This window comes from Colobus angolensis, unplaced genomic scaffold (genome assembly GCF_000951035.1).
Source record: "Colobus angolensis palliatus isolate OR3802 unplaced genomic scaffold, Cang.pa_1.0 Scaffold46, whole genome shotgun sequence".
Lineage (NCBI taxonomy): Eukaryota > Metazoa > Chordata > Mammalia > Primates > Cercopithecidae > Colobus > Colobus angolensis.
In genome coordinates this window covers 3,737,862-3,755,747 of record NW_012118043.1, presented here as the reverse complement: position 1 = coordinate 3,755,747, position 17,886 = coordinate 3,737,862, and the positions used below count along the sequence as shown (strand labels likewise).

At 41.1% G+C, this 17,886-nt stretch overlaps 1 long non-coding RNA gene across 1 annotated transcript in view; it reads left to right on the top strand.

Annotated features, from left to right (window-relative positions):
* Positions 1-17,886, top strand: part of LOC105523286 — a 37,402-nt gene that overhangs the window by 13,760 nt on the left and 5,756 nt on the right. Inside the window, exon 3 of the long non-coding RNA XR_001003575.1 lies at positions 16,275-16,411. This is a non-coding gene — a long non-coding RNA (uncharacterized LOC105523286). The remainder of the gene's footprint in view (positions 1-16,274; positions 16,412-17,886) is intronic.

Genomic DNA, 17,886 nt, shown 5'->3' with positions numbered 1-17,886 from the left:
TGCCCGGCTGATGTTTTTGTATTTTTAGTAGAGTCGAGGTTTCACCATGTTAGCCAGGATGGTCTCGATCTCCTGACCTCGTGATCCACCCGCCTTGGCCTCCCCAAGTGCTGGGATTACAGGTGTGAGCCACCATGCTTGGCCTGACAACCCAACTTTTAACAGACTGTTAAAGTGAACATCAGCCACTTGAACAAAATTAAGCCCATGAATTCTCTTTTGAAATGAAACTTAATCAATATTTTCTGGGAAATTACAGGATTGTTTTTTGAATTCAGCTGGTGCACTTGTCCCAGCTGAAGGAATGGAGACCTGATGAGTCAGTGATGCATCCAGGGCTCTATCTCCAAATGGTCTTCCATGAATTAATCATTAGACAGCAGGCAGTGCTCCACCCATGTTAACTTTCCATTTTCAAGATTATGTTTCACATAACAAAATAATTTTTCTTCTAAAAATTCTCTTAAAATATGAAACTGTTGTATGAATAGGATATATTTCCATTTCTAACTGGTTATTGTTAGTGTGTAGAGAAGCTGTTAGTTTTTGATATGTATCATGTATCAAGCCATTTTTTCAAATTCTTTCATTTTTTCTTGGTTGAATCTCTTGGTTTTCTAATTATACTCTCATATCATTTTTTAACACACTGCTGGATTTAGTTTGCTAATATTTTATTCAAAATTGTTTACTTCTATCTTTTTAAAATTTAATTTATTTTAATTATAGAAAGTAGAGGTGGAGTTTTGCTATGTTGCTCAGGCTGGTCTTGAACTCCTGGGCTCAAGCAGTCCTCCCACTTCAGCCTCCCAAAGTGCTGGGATTAAAGGTATGAGCCATGGCACCCGGCCTACTTTGATCTTTATAAGTAAGATTGTTTTACCATTTTTGTGTTATGTATTTTGTGGTAGGTTTTGATATTAAGAACATGGCAAAATCATACAGTGAACTAAAGAGCTTTCTGTCTTTTTACATGGTCTGGAATGGTTCAAGGAGCATAGGAATGATCACGTAGCGCTTATTAAGAACTGTAGTGTTCTGGCCGGGCGCGGTGGCTCAAGCCTGTAATCCCAGCACTTTGGGAGGCCGAGACGGGCAGATCACGAGGTCAGGAGATCGAGACCATCCTGGCTAACACGGTGAAACCCCATCTTTACTAAAAACTACAAAAAACTAGCCAGGCGAGGTGGCGGGCACCTGTAATCCCAGCTACTCGGGAGGCTGAGGCAGGAGAATGGCATGAACCCGGGAAGCGGAGCTTGCGGTGAGCTGAGATCCGGCCACTGCACTCCAGCCTGGGTGACAGAGCGAGACTCCATCTCAAAAAAAAAAAAAGAATTGTAGTGTTCTGTAACATTAGGAAATATATCAAAACCATCTAGAATATTGCCAACTGATAATGTCATTATGGCAATAGATGAAAAATAAAACAAAATTAAGTAGATTTTCAAATAAAAATTCTAAGTATAAGAACAGAAGAAAACTACCGAAACCTGTTAAAGACTGTGTTTACAATCAGCAACATCATATGACGGCGTGAAAAATTAAAGCTAGTGCCATTAAAATCAAGGACAAAGCTGGAATATCCACATTCACCACTATTATTCAATATCTTCTCTTCGCTTTAACTAATGTAATAAGACTTCCTTTCCATAAATTTAACAACTGGTGTAATTTTTGGAAAAAAGGATAAACTTTTTGCATTATACCTGGAAAATGTAAAAGACTTCACTAAAAGCAATGAGAACAATTAGAGATTTCAGCCCAATTGCTGAATACAAGATAAATATGCCCAAATTGTTAGCATTCTTTTATATTAGCAATTGTCTAAATAGATATGGTGGGAAATAACACATTTACAATAGTGACAGAATTATAAAATAACTTAGAACAAATTCAATGATAAAGGTACAAAAATTGTATTAAAAGAAAACTTTAATATCTTATTGAAGAACCTAATAAATAGAACATTACACCATATTCATGGATAGAGAGATTTAATGCATACATATCAATTCTTAAATTAACAAACACATTTAATGAAATCCAAGTCAAGACATGCAGATATATTTTCTTTGGACCTGGACAAATGATTTAAGTGTTTGTATGGAATAAAAATATGCAAAGTTTTATTGAACAAATTTAGAAGAGTAGTGAGGGAGCTCCTGCCTTACTGGAGAGAAAATAACACTTACTATAAAGCTACTAAAATCAAAACAATATAATTGCAACTCAACTGCAATAGAATCCAGAGACAGACTGATTGTATTTGAGAACTTGTATCATTGATGTAGTCTGGATATTCATTTCCATATTTGATCCCAATATTGGAGACGAGGCCTACTGGGAGATGTTTTGGGTCACAGGGGCAGATCCCTTATGAACGCTTTGGTACTGTCTTCACAGTAATGAGTGAGTTCTTGCTCTGTTAGTTCTTGTAAGAAATGATTGTTAGAAAGAAGCTGGCCCCTACTCCTTCTCTTTTGCTTTCTGTCTCGCCGTGTGATATCTGCACATATTGGCTCCCCTTCACTTGCCACCATGAGTGAAAGCTTCCTGAAGCCCTTGCCAGAAGTAGATGCTGACGCCATGCTTCTTGTAGAGCCTGCAGAACTGTGAGCCAAATAAATCTCTTTTCTTTATAGATTACCAAGCCTCAGGTATTCCTTTATAGCAACACAAATGGGCTAAGACAATCATGAAGTCTGTGTTTCAATTAAGTGGAAAAGGATGTTTGTTAAATGCTGTTGGCATAATTAGCTGTTTGTATGAATATTTAGAAGAGTAAGGTCCAGAGTGAGATTGCTTGGGCTCACATCTCAGTTTTTTATCTTCGTAGCTTGAGAGTAGATATATAATCTCAGTTTGCTGGAGACTTAGTCCACAGCAAGTGGACTAACAAACAGGCTTTCCTGTTGCTGGTGAGAGTTTGACCTGCCACAATCCTTGGGAAAGTTAAATCAGTAGATAAATCAATAAAATTAAACTTGCACCTTCCTTTTGAGCCAGCAGTTCCACTTTTGAAAATCCAGAAATAAAAAATTCCAACAATTAAAGAGTAGATGCATAAAGAAATTTCTTGCAATTTTTGTTGTTGTTGTTGTACCTTTTTTTTTGTAGACCACATGCTCAGGAAAAAAACCCACAAAATAATCCGAAGGGTTTTTGGTTTTGTTTTTTGAGATGTAGTTTCGTTCTTGTTGCCCAGGCTGGAGTGCAATGGCATGATCTCAGCTCACTGCAACCTCGGCTTCCTGGGTTCAAGCAATTCTCCTGCCTCAGCCTCCCGAGTAGCTGGGATTACAGGTGTGTGCCACCATGCCTGGCTAATTTTTGTATTGAAGGGTTCTTAAATAAGGAAATGGATGAACAAGTTATGGAATATTATATAACTCTACTAAATAATAAATTACATGTATATTTGTGGTGACCTTGAGTGACAAAAACCAGTTCCAGAATAGTGACATAACAGTTAACATTTATTGAGCAATTACACCATGCTAAGCCATTTAGATGTGATGTCCTTGTAAAACACTGTTGCAAGGGTTCTCTGTCAACCTTCTCTGCATCCTCCTCCTGGGTATATCCTGGGCTTTGGCTTTCTCTGCTTTGTTTTATCTGTCTTCCAGAAATGTACTGTCCATTGGTTGCTTTCTCTTCTGTTCTCTTTGATGTTGTAATTTTATCCACCCCTACCACTTTTAAAAATATCAGAAATATCTACACAGTGATGGTGTCTGGAACAACAGGGGGCAAATGTGTATGTTTGGTTCACTCTCTTGAGCCAGAAGGCTTTAATTTCATGTTGTTAAATAAGAAACAGGGAAAAAACAGCCCTACATATGCATGCATTAATTTATATAGATTTGTATGAGGGAAGAGGAAGATATCAGAGGTAAATATGAGAGTTAACATTTGATTTGACACTAGGAAACCTATTGTCCTAGAGTGGAAAGCCCTGATGACTTTGTAAATGACGTTGTTTCACTTACAATTATGGATAAAACCTGAATCAACAGGCACTCTGTCTTTTGTCATCATACTACTTTGCCAGTTTTGAATTATATACTCACAAAGGAGGCAGAGCCCCATAACTGCTAAAAACAAGTTATCTTAATTAAGGCATTCAAGCCAGATGAAGTCTTTTAACATCCCAATAGCTCAGACTAAATCATATTGTTTTAGGACTTGTCAGCTAGGGCTGCCATAACAAAGTACCGTAGACTGGGTGGCTTAAACAACTGGTATTTATTTTCTCACAGTTCTAGGGCCTAGAAGTCCCAGATCAAAGTCTGGTTGGGTTGGTTTCCAAGGAGGGTTCTCTCCCTGGCTTGCAGACAGCTAGCTGCCTTTTCACATGGCAGACAGAGGGAGCTCTGGGGTCTTTTCCTCATCTTATAAGAGCACCAGCTCTACTGCGTCAGAGCCCTACGCATATGACCTCATTTAACCTTTATCACTTCCTCACAAGCTCTATTTTCAAATACAGCCACATGGGGATTAGAGCTTCATCATAGGAATTTTGTGGGGTACATCATTCAGTCCGTAGCAACTATTCCTCAGATTTTTATTTTAAATTTAAAAAAGACCTATCGAAAAAAGCCTGTAAGAAAAGGAAGAATTAGTTACATTTACGTACACTTTGGTGAAATTTAAATATACTGAAAGCATAAAGAGATAGAGTTTTAAAATCTCCTCTAAACATGTATATGTTTGTAAAATTATTTTTGTTGCTTTTCTGCTATCCAGTGGAATAAGCTCATTAAAAGTCAGTGGAGCAGCATGTCCCATTATCAGCACACTAAACCACAGGATTAACGAATATTCTAGCAAAAGCAATCACATTTATTAATGTCCCCATGGAGCTGTGGTCTGAAACAAAAAACTTAACCATAATCATTTGGTATCCATTAATCAAATAAATGAATTCTTCCATCTACTATTCCTAGTCTATTTCAAATTTCCTGATAATAAAAGGGGGGAAAAGGGAAAAGAAATAATTTTGTTTATTTTTAAAAAGAATAACATTGGGAAAAGAATAAACCCAAAGGAGTGTAAACAATTAATTTACATTAGTTGGTAACTCACGATTTTGGCAAAACCACATGCAAGGAGCTAATGAACCCGTTGACTCCACTGATAACCACATTCTGTAGTTGGAGGAGGTAGTAGGAATTTAGAATCAAAATGATTGCCTGGAATGGCCGACAGGGGCACATGAAGACAGATGGTAAATAAAGGGGAAGGTTTTTTCCATTCATTCACCCAATATAATTATCTCCTTTTTACCAGTGCTAGGTGCTTTTCAAAAATGATCTCATTTAATCCTCTCACTAACCCTTACAGATGAAAAAATCGGATGAGAGGGAGAGGAGAGGAAGGAGGGCTGGGTTGGGGGGAAGGGAGAAAAAGAGAGGGACACACACACACACACACACACACACACACACACACACAGAGAGAGAGACTGACTTGACCAAAGGAACACAGCTTGCAAGTTGGGGAGAAGAGTCAGAAATGCAGAGCAATCTGACTTCAAAGCCTCTATTCTCTATTCCCTGTCACACTGTAGGTGGACTGTTGTTTATACCTGCAATTATTTGCTTAATCTCTGTATCCCTTCTTAGAGAGTAAGAGGGCAGAGGCTACGTCTGTCTTGTTGATTCTTGTGTCCATCATTTCACTCCGCAGACTCCTCTCAGTGGTCTCTGTTGGGAGCAGGACACTTCCTGTTACATTTACTTCCCATTTGGTGCAACCTGCTAAGGATTTATTCATTTCATCTCAGCCAGGCCGCTGGTGCCTGTTCTCAGATTGCCTGGTCTCCTGCCTTCACCCCTTCCCTTTAAACCATCTTCCATGCAGCAGCCAGTGGTCTTCTAACATGAAAATCAGATAATTTTGACCTTAGAATAAACTGCAAAACTTTACCATAGCCTCCATGCCCTATTCCAACCCCTCCCCCCACATCTGCCCTGAAGACTCTGACCTTCCCATCACTACTCCCTGGCTCTAGCCACAAAGGCTCCCTCATGCTTCTCTCTCTGAGCTCTGTTCTACCTGAGAGCCTTTCCACCAGCTGCTTCCTTTGCTCTCTTCATTTTCTTTAATTATTCAAGAGAAATACATGCACAAGGAAGCACATACAAGATAATTTATTGTAGCATTGCTTGTAATAAAACAGTTGAAAACAACCTTATATCTTGTATCAGTAAGAGGGCCCTAGACATTTTGGGGTGTATTCTCTGTACCTGGGAATATTATGCAGCAGTTAAAAAGACCAAGATAGTCCAGGCACTGTTGCTCACATCTGTAATCCCAGCACTTTGGGAAGCTGAGGCAAGAAGATCACTTGAGGCCAGAAGTTTGAGACCAGCCTGGGCAACATAGCAAGACGCATCCCTACAAAAAAACTTAAAAATTAGCTGAATGTGGTGGCATGCGCCTGTAGTCCTAGCTACTGGGGATGCTGAGATGAGGACGGCTTGAGCTCAGGGCTTTGAGACTGCAGTGAGCTATGATTGCACTACTACACTCCAGCCTGGGTGACAGAGCGAGACTCCATCTCTAAAACAAACAAAAAAGACCAAGATATGCACCGATGGAGTATAAATTGGCACAGCTCCTGTGGAAGGCAGTTTGGCAAAATCTATCCAAATTAGCTATTCAAATACCCTTTGACGGTGCAGTTTCCCTTTGGGGACTTTATGCTGCAGATGTATTTACATACATGGAAAGTAACATAGGCACAAGGTTCTTTATTATAGCACTGATTGTAATAGTAAACATTGGAAACAAACCAAGACTCCATTGACAGGGGTCTGGTTAAATTATAGTATAGCCATCAGGGGAATACCATGCCTCTGTAAAAAGGACAAAGATGCTGTAATAGATGTTCTGAAAGATGTGGAAAGGCACTTCAAGCTGCAGAACGGTGCCATAAAATATGCATAAATTGTGTGCAGAATGGGGAAAAATAACCTATATTCATATTTGATGGAAATGCACGAAGAATAATTATTTGTCATAAGAAACAAATGATGATGGTTACCTAGGAAACCAGTATGAGAACTGTGTAGACAAGGAACAGGAATGGGGAGGGAAACTTTTCATTGCACATCTTTTTATTCTTCTTCCGGTTTTAACCATATAAATGTATTACCCCCCATGCATACAGTGAGGGAGAGGTGGATCTGCATATACTAACATGAAAAGGTCTGCAAGACATACTGCTCAGAAAAGCAAGTAGCAGAACAGTGTGTACATGCTGAATCTATGTCTAGAAAAACAAGGGGGATGGGCTCAGAAGAAGGGCTTGAGAGGGGGACCTGAAATGGTGGGGGTAGGATGGCCAAGAGGGACTTTCCCTTTAGCTGCATGGTTCATTTGTTTTTCCCCGAAGAAGAATGTAGTATGCACTACTTGTTAATCACTTATTTAAAAAAGGAATAAAAAAGCTTTCTGGGGTTGGTATTGTCTGGTGATGACCAGATCAAGGTTCAGATCAACTCCCAGATTCTGGGAGTTGGTGACTGAAATGGAATGAAAGTGAGGTTGGAGTTCAGGACGTACAAGAAATGTTCCGCTAGGCTGTTACCTAGATGTACACAGATGTTCAAAAGCCCCAGTGTGATGCTGGGAGCTGAGGTAAGACACTGAGGGGCAGCTCTGAAGGCTACAGATAATAAGGGGGAGCCTCTAGAATTCTTTATCAACTGAGGCAGGTCTATGACTTCTGGAAGGGATGGCTGGAGGTTCTAGAGCTGATCTGCATGGCAGGAGAGAGGACTTTTATCTGATAGTGCAAGACAAATAGTCCAGACTTGGACTGTCCAATATAGTGGCCACTGGCTACATACAGCTATTAAGCATTTAAATTTTACTAGTGCAACTGAAAAACTTAATTTTTAATTAAATTTAATTTAAATAGCTACATGTTTAATTATGTTTCTCATAGTCTCAGATCTAAACTGAAGCGCCTGAGGAACTGGGACTGGTAATAAGGGGTGTGGAAGAATAAGTGGTCTCCACTAGAAATGCCCAAAGCTTGCAGAGTGACCTTTGGATCCTAGGAGAGTGCCAGGATCCTATTGACATAACATGAGGAAAAGTGCTCCTGGGACAGACTGAATATATGAGGCAGAAGTGCTCCTGGGACAGACTGAATATATGTGGAGACAAGGATCTGACGTTTCCATTATTGCAGAAAGTTCAGTTAGACAGTGCAGGTCTAGCCACATGCTGCCGTTGAGCCCTTGAAATGTGGTTACTCTGAACTGAGATGTGCTGTGAGTATAAATAAATATACAGTGGATTACAAAGACTTGGTATAAAAAGAGTGTAAAATATCTCAATAATTTTTAATACTGATTAGAAGTTGAAATGTTTAGGCCGGGCGCAGTGGCTCAAGCCTGTAATCCCAGCACTTTGGGAGGCCGAGACGGGCGGATCACGAGGTCAGGAGATCGAGACCATCCTGGCTAACACGGTGAAACCCCATCTCTACTAAAAAATACAAAAAACTAGCCGGACGAGGTGGTGGGCGCCTGTAGTCCCAGCTGCTGGGAGGCTGAGGCAGGAGAATGGCATAAACCCGGGAGGCGGAGCTTGCAGTGAGCTGAGATCCGGCCACTGCACTCCAGCCTGGGCGACAGAGCGAGACTCCGTCTCAAAAAAAAAAAAAAAAAGAAGTTGAAATGTTTTAGATATAGTGTATCTATATATTTTATTTATATTACGACTGTTTCTACTTTTTAAAATATAGCTACCAGAAAACTTAAAATTATGTATGTGGCTCATGTTATATTCTTTTTGGACAGAGTTGATTTAAAAAAGTACAGGGAAAAGGTTGAGAGGGGCATCAGGTCAAAGCAGGGCTGAGGATTATGAGGTTAAAAGGCATTTTGGAAATGATGGCCTCACACTGATACATTCTGGTCCCAGGTGGTATTTGGTCTTATCTCAGCTTGATGGGGAGAACTGTCATGGGCTCTGCCAAGGGACTAGGGTTCCAGCCCAGAAGGTGGTAGTACGGGCCTGGCCAGGTAGAGGAGTGGAGGAGTGATGCAGAGGGCCTTGTTATGAGGATAGTTCAGGACTTTCCCTGGATCTCTTTTCCCTCATTAAAATGTACTTCTCCCTCTGGTCTTAACTTGGCTGATAACACCTTAACATTTTAACCCTTTTTATAGTAAAGTTTGGCCTGATTAAGACAAGCCCTTCTCTTAAACACATGAAAAGGTGCTTAACTTATAATAAGAGAAACATAAAGCAAATATAAGGACATACCATTCTTCACCTAGCAGATTGGCCAAGATTAAAAAAAGAAAAAAAAAAAATCAGGTTCAAACGATGTGGGGCAAGGTATGGGAAAACAAGGGGTTGGGAATTTGATTGGCACAACCTTTATGGAAGACAAATTGGCAGTGTCTGTGACAACTTTAATTGTGTATATCTCTGACTCAATCCCAGTATTTATCCTACAGATATACACAGTGCAAAATGATATATGTAAAAGGGCATCCATTGCAGTAGTGTTTACAAAAGTAAGAGACTGGAGTCAACTTAAATGTCAATTTATAGAGACTGATTAAATAAATTATGGGTATCATTTCAATCAAATTATAAAATAATATAATTTTAATAGCAGACAGCTGCTAACAATAATAAGACAGGTCTCTATGTGCAGATGTAGAAGGATCTCTAAATTATTGGTAAGTTTAGAAACAGAAAAAGAAAGTAACAACCATGTATGTAGCACACTGCCATTTCTGTGGGGGCAAAAATACTCAATATATTTGCCGACTTATATATTTGCAAATGTATCAATTTTTTTTGAAGGATGTATTCAGGAACAGTGGTAGCTTCGAAGAAGGGCAAATGCATTGTAGGGAGAAGGCCGACTCTATCTCTCACTGTATACTTATTTTGTACCTTTTTAATTTTATGATATAAATGTATTACCAACTGAATAAAATAAGACGTTTTAAAACTTCTCTTTATGTATGAATTTCCTCTTATCACAGCTCCATAAGGTGTCTTTGCCTGCACTTCACGATACAGCTCTTCCTGTTGCTGCAACTGTTTTTGCTTCCTAGAGACTCAGAATTACTCTCTTTCCACTTAGTAACTGAAAAAAAAAATGTATTCATTTACATGATTGTCAACTACAGTATCTGGATTTACCAGTTTTTAGGTTTGAAGAATTATTTTTCCCTCTACTTTGTCTTTTTCTTCATACTTAAATGTTTATCATTAAGTTCATGAAAGTTTTTTTCTAAAATATTTACATTTAAAAAGCACATTTCGGCCGGGCATGGTGGCTCACGCCTGTAATCCCAGCTACTTGAGAGGCTGATGAAGGCAGGAGAATCACTTGAACCCAGGGCAGGGGGAGCCAGGGGGAGGCGGAGGTTGCCGTGAGCCGACATCGCGCCATTGCACTCCAGCAAAAAAAAAAAAAAAAAAGAAGAAGAAGAAAAGCATATTTCTCTTACTCTTTGACATTATTTTGTAATATAAATTTCAGTTACACGAACTTGAAAGACAACCAAATGCAGTGTGCCCTCTAGTGGTTAAAGAAAATGATTTACAATCCGCCTCTCCTGAGCCAAATACACAGATCAAATGTAATTTTTCAAAGTCTAGATGCAGTTATGTGGATAACTTAATTGGTTATTTCAGTGTGGCTTTTGTCCTCATATGAAACCATGGCATATCAAAAAAATTGTTCATCTTATAAAATAATCATTTTTCTCTATTTGCAAAAACAAAAAAGTATTGACCTATTTGTCTGTTTGTGGAATAAACAATATATTAAAATAGATGAAAGAATGGGGAGTGAAAAGTAAATTTCCTCCCACCCCTGACCCTCAGAAGCTAAAGATGCCTTCCCTAGTGGCAAGCACAGTTGCCAGTTTTTAAAGAAATATATTGTGCATATGCATAAACAAATACACGTTATATTAGCTATCTACCGCGACGTAGCAGATTACCCAGAACTTAGTGGCTCAAAACAACAAACATTTATTATCTCACATTTTCTGTGGGTGAGGAATGCAGCAGCTTAGCTAGGCCCCCAGTGCTGGGGCTTTCCCAAGGATGTAGTCAAGCTGTCAACTGGTGCTGCAGTCAGCTCATGTCTCAGCTCGGGAGGATCTGCTGTCAGGCTCACTCAGGGGGTTCTTGGCAGGATTTAGTTCCTCACACGTTGTTGGGCCGAGGGCCTCATTTCTTCACTGGCTTTTGGCCTGAGGCTTCCCTCAGTTTCTTGTTACACTGTCCTCTCCATAGGACACCTCACAACATGACAGTTGGCTTCATCAAGTGAATAAGAGAGAAGAGCCAGAAAAGGCAAGCAAGACTAGAAGCCAAAGTTTCTTGGTAATCTAATTTCGGAAGTGATATCCTATCACATTTGCTGTGTTCTGTTTGTTAGAAGCAAATTCCTGGGTTGAACCATACTCAAGGGGAGAGGATTAAATACGGGCATGGATACTAGGAGCAGGAGATCACTGGGGGCCATCTTAGAAGCTGCCTGCCACATAGTTGTGTAAGATATATCTATAGATGCCTTAAAAAAAAAAGGTTCTGTACTTGCTTTTGTCATGTGATAGTTTATCTTGGAACAATTTCTAAGTCAGTACAGAAAGAGCTCCCTCATTCTTCTAACAGTGGCATGGCATTTCAGCCCCACCTCTACACAGAGCATTCTTCGGGCATGCCATACCAAACCTCCTTAAAAGTCCCATATTGATGGATATTAAGGGCATTTTTGGTCTTTTGCTGCACATCTTCTTTACCTGTGTGAGAGTGCATCTAGAAGGTAAATTCCTACAAGTAGAATTGCTGGGTTAAAGGGTATGAGCACTTCACATTTTGATAGCTATGGCCAAATAGACATTCAAAGGAGGTTGTACCAATTTATTTTCCAACTATGAAGTATAAGAATTGTCTACTTACCCACAGCTTCTCGAAGCATTTTCCCACAAGTTTTAATGAAAAAGAAAAAGAGAAATCACAGGAGAAAAACTAAAATTCAAAGTCCAGTAAACCGGACAAATTGGAGTAATTAATTCTTATTAACCAGAAATGGAACAAAGCTCTGATATCTGCATAATTTTGATCTGGACTTATCAGGGTATTTTCCTAGTTCAATATACAAATGAGAGGAGGGACCCTTTAGTTTAGGCCCAAGTATGCCTGGTGATCTCTTGTGGCTCCTGTCCCTACACTCTTAGATAATGTTTCCCCCCTGAGAGTTGTGTGGCTTGCTTTCTTAACAGCATTCAATAGATAGCATATCAGATTCCAACTTCATCTGGAGGATATGCCACTAATAGATAGTGATATGGTTTGGCTTTGTGTCCCCACCCAAATCTCATCTCCAACTGTAATGCCCAAGTGTTGAGGGAGGGACCCGGTGGGAGGTGACTGGATTATGGGGAAAGTTTTCCCCATGCTGTTCTCATGATGGTGTGGGAGTTCTCACAAGAGCTGATGATTTTAGAAGTGTTTGGAAATTCCCCCTTTGCAGCATTCATCTCTCACCTGGTGCCATGTAAGTTGTGCCTGCTTCCCCTTCTGCCATGACTGTAAGTTTCCTGAGGCCTCCCCGGCCATGTGGAACTATGAGTCAATTACACCTCTTTCCTTTATAAATTACCCAGTGTCAGGGAAGTTATTTATAGCAGTGTGAAAAGGAACTAAAACAGATAGCAAAGGAAGTTTACACTGATTAATTACTTACTTTTGAAACTTTACAACTGTGGCCACTTTTGACTTTTTTTTTTTTTAAACTGATGTTTCAGTCATTAGAAAAACAGAGAATGTTGGGGGTAAAAAGAATTCTTATAACTCACACTTAGCTTAAATGCTGTAGCTTTTCCCCAAATTCTGGAATCCTTTCTACAATCAGTCAGCGTCTATGTGTTTTCACACACAAATACTCATTTCATTAAGGTAGATTGTTCCCTTGTTAAACAAGGAAAAAGCTTTAGAGTTTAAAAAATTATTTTGTACATTGGGTTGAAATAAAAAATCCGTTGCTTTGTGTCTCTTTCCAAAGCTTTCTTCTCTAAGTGGTCACAAGGAAAAAGTCTTTGTTCCTTGTCAACAGCTCCCATAGCTTCCTCAGGTCTGCTCTTCTCCAGGAGGAGTATTTTTTCTTTTTTTTCGAGACAGGGTCTTGCTCTGTTGCCCAGGCTGGAGTGCAGTGCTGTGATCATAGCTCACTGCAGCCTCAGACTCCTGGGCTTAAGTAATCCAGGAGGACAATTTTAATTGGCATCATTCCTTTTTCCCAAAAAATAATTTTTTTTTTTTTTTTTTGAGGCGGAGTCTTGCTCTGTCGCCCGGACTGGAGTGCAGTGGCCGGATCTCAGCTCACTGCAAGCTCCGCCTCCCGGGTTTACGCCATTCTCCTGCCTCAGCCTCCGGAGTAGCTGGGACTACAGGCGCCCGCCACCTCGCCAGGCTAGTTTTTGTATTTTTAGTAGAGACGGGGTTTCACCGTGTTTAGCCAGGATGGTCTCGATCTCCTGACCTCGTGATCCGCCCGTCTCGGCCTCCCAAAGTGCTGGGATTACAGGCTTGAGCCACCGCGCCCGGCCAACAAAAAATAATTTTAAGATACACCACGACCGGGCACGGTGATTCATGCCTGTAATCCCAGCACTTTGGGAGGCCAAGGCGGGCGGATCACAAGGTCAGGAGATCAAGACCATCCTGGCTAACAAGGTGAAACCGCAGATCTACTAAAAATACAAAAAATTAGACGGGCGTGGTGGTGGGCTCCTGTAGTCCCAGCTACTGGGGAGACTGAGGCAGGAGAATGGCGTGAACCCGGGAGGCTGAGCTTGCAGTGAGCCAAGATCGCACCACTGCACTCCAGCCTGGGCAAAAGAGCGAGACTCTGACTCAAAAATCAAATCAAAACAAAACAAAACAAATGAACCACAACACTAATTCCTCTCCTCTGAAGATACTGAAATGGGAAAAGTTCCCTTGTACCCCTTGCAGGGTGTGTGACGGGGGAGTGGCTCGTTTCTTCAGTGTCCCGCTGCTCAGATCTCGAGGGCAGCATACAGACATGCAGGTTGTGGGGCTCTAACCCCATGGGAGTGTCTAGAGGTGAATGTTTACAGCTCCTGAAGTCCCAATGTGCTACCCTGTGCTTTTTTAGTTTTGCCGCCTATAGACGGCTTGTGTTAACCAGTTCCATTAGACCCTCTACCTTGTTGCAAGGACAGAGGACTTTTTGTATCCTGGGTTCTTGTCTTGGTGTACCAGAATAATCGGATCACGCCTGGGCTTGGAGAATGAGTGCAAGGTTTTATTCAGTGGAGGCAGCTCTCAGCAGAAGGGGGAAGTTATAAGGGGAATGGAGTGGGAAGGTATTCCCTGGAGTCAGGCTGCTCTGTGGCCTGGGCTCTCCTTCCGTTGCCCCAGCCAAACTCCAGGCCGTTCTGCTTCTGCCAGTTGGTGGCATGCCGCTTCCTGTCGGTGCGTTCCTCTCAAAGTCCAGCCGCCTGTGTGTTCCTCAGCTGATGAGCTTCTCTTGACATCCAGCTGCCTATGTGCCTTCCTGCTAGGGTCTTGGGGGTTTTTATAGGCACAGGATGGGGGAATGGTGGGGCCAAGGTGGTCGTGGGAAATGGAACATTTGGACGCGAAAACAAAAATGCCTGTCCTCACCTAGGTCCGTGAGTACAGGTCCCGGGGATGGAGCCCTCACCAGGAACCTGCCCTTCCCTTCCCAGCACTTCCCTGCCCCTCTTCCATATCAATATTTCTGGGCCACTCCACCTGCTGCCCCAGCAGGGATCCACTAGGCGAAGTTAGCTGGGCGCCTGAGTCCGGTGGGGACTTGGAGAACTTTTATGTCTAGCTGGAGTATTGTATATGCACCAATAAGCATTCTGTATCTAGCTCAGGGTTTGTGGATGCACCAATCAGCACTCTGTATCTAGCTAATCTGGTGGGGACTTGGAGAACTTTTATGTCTAGCTAAAGGATTGTAAATGCACCAATCAGTACTCTGTGTCTAGCTCAAGGTTTGTAAATGCACCCATCACTGCTCTGTATCTAGCTAATCTGGTGGGGACTTGGAGAACTTTCATGTCTCCCTCAGTTTATAAACACACCAGTCAGCACCCTGTCAAAACGGACCAATCAGCTCTCTGTAAAATGGGCCAATCAGCAGGATGTGGGTGGGGTCAGATAAGGGAATAAAACCAGGCTGTTGGAGCCAGCAGTAGCAACCCACTTGGGTCGCCTTCCATGGTGTGGAGCCTTTGTTCTTTTGCTCTTCGCAATAAATCTTGCTGCTGCTCACTCTTTGGGTCCACGTTGCCTTCATGAGCTGCAACACTCCCCGTGGAGACCACGAATGCACAGGGATGGACGAACAACTCTGGACACACCACCTTTATGAACTGTAACACTAACCGTGAAGGTCTGCAGTTTCACGCCTGAAGCCAGTGAGACTACCAACCTACCAGAAGGAAGAAACCTCAGACACACTATGTTTAAGAACTCTGACACTAACCGTGAGGGTCCACAGCTTCATTCTTGAAGTAAGTGAGACCAAGAACCCACCAATTCCAGACACAGTTGCACAACAATGTGAATGTATTTAAAGCCACTGAACTGTACACTTAAAATTGCTAAAATGGTACATTTTAAGTTACATATATTTATCACAATGGGAAATTATAATGGCATATCACAGCAGCATCTCCAAACATTTGAAAAGTATATGTATCTGAAATCTATTATTCATACAATCGACAGTTTTGCCCCACCGTTGAAATCTTCACTTATTCCACAGTGAGCTTCTGAGGGTCATTTGGACTTTCTTTGAGCACAACTGATGAGACCAAAAATGAGTGGTCAGCCACAGCTGGACTATTCAGAACCTTATCCTAAGAATTTGGAATTCGATTTCAGAAACTTATTGTTAGTCTCTGTGTAGGGGTAAAGGTGAGGTAATATGGTTGGGAGTTATAGGGCAGTCATCTTTTTCCATGTTCATTTTTTATTCAACAAATACTTATTTTTTGTCTACTCTGTGTTAGGCATTGTGCAAGGTGCTGGGATTCAGTGGCATCCCTGACCTCCTGAAACAGAGCAAGCCTGACTGTAGAGAGATCTCTAAAGTTATTTCTCATATTTTTGTTAGACCTGATATTTTGCATACTGTTTTCTAGTAAATGAACAACACAGTATGCCATGATTTTTAAAAATTACATTTAACTTCCTCTCTCTTTTTTTAGCACGTTTTTCAGCACCAGGACAAGCGTAATTGCTCAAGGAAAGCTTGGTTGACAACAACAGGAAATTAGAGTCTGAATTGTGACAAATGTGGCAAGAGCACCAGGATCACTGTGTGTTCACAGAAAATGTACCAAAGGTGGGTGTTTTGTTTACCAGTGGCAGCAGCGACACCACGTGGCAAAATAGTAAATGATGTCTAATTTCTATGCCTGCCTGCATAGAAATTACTCAATTCTTGAAGAGCAAAAAAAAAAAGCAAAAATTGGGCATGAAAGGGGATCTGTATTATTTCACAATTGGTACTTGAAGGGAGACTTTTAAGTCTGTTTCAAATTAGCATAATTGGAATTTTCTTAAAGTGAGGTAACACTGTGCTAAGGTCTTCATCCTGCCCTCTCAGAAGTTAACCCCAGAGGTGAAATCTTGAGAGCTGGACAGACACTCCCAGTGGTTCTAAGAGTATCCTTCATTAGGTCTTTCCTTACTTCTCCCAAACCAATCTTCTGTGTTTCCATAAAACTGTTTTTGGTGCTGATTTCATTCATTAACAAATACTCATTGAGTACCTGCATGGTGCTTACTCTGTTCTAGGCATTGCAGATGCAGCAGTGAACAAATCAAACTAAAATTTCAGCCTGTACTTCTTAGAATCTTGTTGTGATACATCTATCTCTTTTATTCCCTGCAAGCGGTTTGACAACAGGGACCTGTCTTATCCCATCCTCACTGGAACCACACCTTCTACCCATTGAATTCCCCAGTAACAATTTCAGAACTAAATTGATTAAAGATGACTATATTTATTAGGACCATTCCCAACTCAGTTCTCTGGTGGGATCAAAGCTGTGTCCTTTCAGCCAGAGACAAAATACAAAAACAGAAACTTCATTATAGATCCCATGGTAAACTGAATAATGGCCCTCCAAAGATGTCCACACCCTAATCCCCAGAACCTGCAAATATATTGCCTTACATGGCAAAGGGACTTTGCAGCTGTGATTAAGTTAAGGCTCTTGAGATGGGAGATTATCCTGGATTGTCATAGTAGAGCCAATGTAATCACAGGGGTCCTTATAGAGGGAGGGAGCAGAGGTGGAGAAAAGATAAGGGTAGAGGCAAGCGTCAGAGAGAAGATACTGATGGAGGAGAAGGCCACAGACCAAGGAATGCAGGTAAATTCTAGAATCCAGGAAGGGGAAAGAAAAGGATTCTTCTTCAGAGACTTCAAAATGAACACAGGCCTGGTGGTACATTTTATATTTCTGACCCCCAGAGCTGTAAGATAATACATCTGGGTTGCTATAAGCCACTAACTTTGTGATAATTTGCTACGGCAGCAATAGGAAACTATACAGATTTCTATCTGTCCTCCTCCTAATCTGTGTTCCACACTGCCCATTTTCACTGGTGTGCAGAGTGGGACATTTCTACTTTGTTCCCTTATTTTCCCAAGTCATGGAGATGTCCTGGTTTGTCTTGACAAAAGCCTCTAACAATGTTCCTCTAACAGGGCTGTCTGACCGTCTAACAGGGCATTCTTTGGTGTATCCTCACAGTCCTTGAGTTTTCTTAAGAGAATTTTAAATTCTATTCAGTTCCACAGTTAGCTAA